Below are 4,560 nucleotides of genomic sequence, written 5' to 3' on the forward strand. Positions count from 1 at the left end.
CACGGATGAATGTCAGAAAATTTTCTGACATTTTATATAAACCATGCAGTGGAGGCGACGGCTCGCGTGCGTCCGTTGAGCGACTCGAAAGAGCGGATGCGATACCAGTATGATGATGTAGATCGGACCGCGGGGGCAGCCGTTCACGCGTGTCTATTGAGCAACACGATACGAACGAATACCAGCACAAAATGATTCTGGCGCCGCTCCATGTTCTCGAACAGTATATGTCCTGCTACTTGAACCAAGCCTCCACGTGATGTCTCTTCCTTTGTTTCTTCTTGTTTTTTGCTTGATCCTCACATGAGACAAAACCTTTTAAGTTTAGCGTCCATGTGGTTTTGATTGAAGTTTCACCGAGGCTGTGTGCACGCGCACAATCCAAAACAATAAGCTACGCATCAGGGGTGCCCTCTCGCGCTATCCACGTAGGATTAACTACGAGACAAAAAAGTTCGCTCCTTCGAGAAGAAGAGAAAATAACTAAGGATATTGGCCAGCGGCCCAGCCCTGGCAGCCCTCTTCCTCACCCTTTCCCTCGTCTACCGCCGCCGCCACCGATGTCCTCGCCGTAGCCGCCGCAACCGTCGCCCACGCCCTCCCCAACGGCTGACGCTCCCACCCTTCTCTCCTCCCCTTACCTTCTTACCATCCGCGACCTCCTCCCCTCTCCCTGGCACCAGATCGAGCAGCAGGTCGGGATCCGACGCAGGCTCAGATCCGGCATGCCCAAAGCTCTGGTTCCCGTTGAGGAGGCCATGGATAAGATGCTCTGGCCCTGGTGCTGCAGCCATGGACAAGGTGCCCTCCCCGTCCCTATTTTCTGTCTCTGTTGGATTTGTATTGAAAGGAGGGTACTCCATGTAGTTCTTTACTAGGAGTCGCTGTCGATCTGGTGGTTTTTGCTATGGGTGTAAACTGATGACTTCGTTGCTTCATTCAATAAAATGGAGTAGGGGGCCTCCTCGTCGGCACTGAACAGGAGGCGTGCGCGTGTGTGTGCACCGTCTCGGGAGAAGGAGGTCATCGGGGATGGCTTCCCTTTTGTTCTGGTCCTGGAGCTCCGCCCGTTGGTGAGTCCCCAATCCAGTCCACACTCTCTCCCCCTCTCTCTAAGTCTCTCTCTTACTCTCTCCGTCAGAGGGGATATGCCGGCCCTGAGGTGTGGCGGCCATGACAAAGACTATAGAAGATGTTTGATGAAAGGCCAGCCACTGCTTTTTACAACTTTATTTATGAGGCCCAGTTGCTAAATTGCACTGATAAATTATAAAATGCATAAAGAACGCAGTGGTTTCATTGCAAGTGGAGCTCTCCACAGATTTATTTTTATAAGGCACTTATTGTTCTTTCAGGTTGTTCTCTAATAAGTGCGATTTAAGTTAGCAATTTCCTATTCTTTTTACTATGGAAGATGGCAGCAAGGTGATCCAGGTAAGGTTTGTTGTTCGGCTTATTGTTTTGTTCTTCTTCAGTTCAGGAACCAGAGTCATCCCTAGACCATAGCATGATATCTCTGAATTTTGCATTTGTGTCTTGGAACAAACATACATTGCGGGCAAGTACTCTTTACTCTACGCAGTTATCAGGTTATCCAACCAGTTATGGGCAGTAGTGGATATATGTGTTCAATGATGGATTGATGAGAGGTAAAAAATTCTGCAAAAGATTTAAATTTCAAGAAAATGAGCATACTTTCTTATTGTGTACTGCAAGACACTTGCAGTTGAAATGGCAAGGTAACCAGAACTCAATTTGTTCTCTCATATTCACGTAGGGTCACCTTTGAATATAGATAATAGATGGAGTTGTAAAATAGTGCCGCCGCCGCCCTCCGACAGTGGCAGGGAGAGGAGGGTTGGCGGGTTGTGGAGGTTCACCAGCAGCTAGGATTGGCTCCCGGGCAGGCCACGCGGGGAGGGACGCGGGAGAGCTCCGATCAACGATACCGACCGACGATGAGACGAATATGAATGTTCTCAATTGCTAGCTGATTGTGTAATACGATCAAGTTGATTCCCATTTGTCAAATATAGTTTTGTCGAAAGTATGATAAAATTTTAGAGCAATGTGGATGCATTAATACATGTTTTTTATGAATGCGGAGGAAGCGTTGATTGCTGTCAGTTGTGTGGAAGCCTATACGAGGCGTTTGTGTTGCTTGCCAAGATGTTAAAGGAGACCAAGCGAGGGTTTTTACATATTTTTATGATTTGTATCATAGGTTCTTCAAATTTTGAGTGTACATCTCTGAACCCGGCTGTGTATTAATGAAGCAAAATGAAAGCAAATTCTTTTGCGGCATTTCTTTGCCTAATTTACTTGTTGGTGATTGCATAAAGAAAAAATGACATATTTAATTTATCAATAAGCTAATGTTCACATGAATAACACAATAATCAAACCATGTGCATAACCAAGCGAGGAGCACACGGGCCCGCCTCAAGAGGACGGGCCTGCCTCAAGAGGCGCCACCAGGTGGCGCCCCAACCTCTAGTTCCCTGGTAACGTGCCAGCCCCGGCCTCAGAACCTATAGTGCCCAGGAGCTTTCGAAACTCGATCTTGCTGTTGCGATGAGCAGGTATTTTTTATTCCTTCGGTAGTCATGCATCATGGCTCCGTACGACAGGGATTCCACCGAATTCAATAGCCACTGTACAATGATTTTCTTTTTTTTCCTGCGTAGAGGCGGCTGGCGAGGCTTGACGAAGCCGACTTGGACATGGCCGCTGCGTCGGGCGAGACGGGAGGTGTCGGATGCCAATCGGACTTGATTTGTAGGCGGAGGTTTGCTGCAGGCAGCAGTGTCACATGATGGGCGTAGCTCACCGCACATGCTGCACAACAACGATGAACTCACGATGGAAACGAGTCGGCGAGGCGGAGCTGCGTCCAACGTGACAAGCCACAGAGGCCGAGGCAGTCAGGCAGGAAACCGGCCTTTGAGGCGAGCTACGCCTGCAGAGGCGGGGTGACTCCCGGTGCGGCGGCGGCTCGAGGCGAGCGAGTTAAGGCGAAGCGGAGCGGGCCACGGAGCAGGCCGACTTCGAGGTGGGGCCACGACGGCTGATTTCACAAGCTGAGGTGACGCACAACCGAGGTCAGCTCGGACGCGCGCTGGTGGAGCAAAGGCCGACTCGAAGTGAGGTGATGCTCGGAGGCAGGTGTGCTGCTGCGCTCGGACGCAAGGCGACGTCGGCCGGCTCGGCGGCACGACGTCAACCACGGCGACTTGGCACGCGAGGCAGCAAGGCGAGGCGACTCGAGGGTTGTCAAACTGCAGCGGCGAAGCGGTGGAGCCGACTACGGAGAGCGCGGCAAGGTGAGATGAAACTCGCGACAGCAGGGGCATGCTAGTGAAGCGGGGCGCGTTTGGCGATTTGGCGCAGCTCGCGATGAACCAGCGGCGGCTCAGCAGCGAAGGCGGCAGGCGCGGCCGGCGGTGGAGAGTCGGCTTGCTGCGAGGAGTGGCGAGGTGAAGCGGAGCGGCGGGTCGAGTCCGGGGCGACTTGATGCGAGGCGACAGAGCAGGTAACTCGAGGCGAGGCGAGGCCGCAACGGCCAGTATGGCTCGGGGTGAAGCCGGATCGAACACGGCCACGGCGTCGGGTGAGACTGGAGATGTCGCGAGGAGCGCGGAAAACGGGGCGGCTCGGATGTGCGGAAACGAAGCCACCACGACAGCGACTTGAGGCGGCGGGGGCGGCCTCAAGTGATGGCAGGCTGGTAGTGGCCGGCGGATTAGCCAGCGCTTTTGTTTATTCCTGCGGACTAAATACCACAATTTGCTGGCTCCAAGATGTATTTATCTATGCCATCTTCTAGTCCTCTGGGGTTACGTAGATGCTGCTCCATCTATCTATTTAGGGATTTTGATTATTCCATGTGATGGCCGACAGGGCCATGTCGGGGACCTCTGCTCCTTTTTATCTCCCCATAATATCTTTCTTAATGCTAGATGTAAAACACCGGGACTTTGATCTGTAGCAAGCTCTGGTCTATATAATTTTTGATGTGTTTGACACGCCAGGTTGTCCGTGACTGATTTGGTCTTCATATTGAGACTCTGCAGCCCGCTAGCGGATCCCTCGACAGAAACGACAGCAGCAGGATTTTTCTGTCCGTCTCTGTGTAAGACTGTAACTTGCAGATCAGCGTAAACTGCCGCCACCAAAGCTTTAGTCTTGGATCCGGCGGATCATCACAACACGTCCGGTAGCCGGATCACACACGACCCTTTTATCTCAAAGTAGCTAGAGCGACGCTGATATGTCTCGGGACTTGATGCTGTAGAAGAACTGTTTACTCGGTTTGGATCATCTTGCACAATTACGCCGGATCGGATCAATATCCATTGCTTCGGTCGGATTCGATGAATTATTGAGAGACGCGCGCCGTCGCACGCGATCCTACTTTTTCCTCAAACTAGATCTTGTATCTCACACCTCCTCGATCCTTCCTCCAAGAACAGAATACCACCGTGCGATCGGCCCCACGGTGGGCGTCAACTGTCGTGGTTTTTGTCACGGCAGATGTTCTAGGGAGAGAACTTAGATGTG

At 51.9% G+C, this 4,560-nt stretch overlaps 1 long non-coding RNA gene across 5 annotated transcripts; it reads left to right on the plus strand.

Moving 5' to 3' along the window:
• The first annotated feature begins 423 nt into the window (after positions 1-423).
• Positions 424-2,100, plus strand: LOC123424742. Of its 5 annotated transcripts, none has more exons than XR_006621731.1 (3): positions 424-801; positions 957-1,073; positions 1,476-2,100. It is a non-coding gene; the product is annotated as an uncharacterized LOC123424742 (long non-coding RNA). The 5 variants fall into 5 exon arrangements; XR_006621730.1 differs by having other exon boundaries at positions 428-801; positions 1,356-2,100; XR_006621732.1 differs by having other exon boundaries at positions 453-801; positions 957-1,649; positions 1,796-2,100.
• The last annotated feature ends 2,460 nt before the right edge of the window (positions 2,101-4,560 follow it).

This window comes from Hordeum vulgare, chromosome 2H (assembly GCF_904849725.1).
Source record: "Hordeum vulgare subsp. vulgare chromosome 2H, MorexV3_pseudomolecules_assembly, whole genome shotgun sequence".
In the NCBI taxonomy this organism is placed as follows: Eukaryota; Viridiplantae; Streptophyta; class Magnoliopsida; order Poales; family Poaceae; genus Hordeum; species Hordeum vulgare.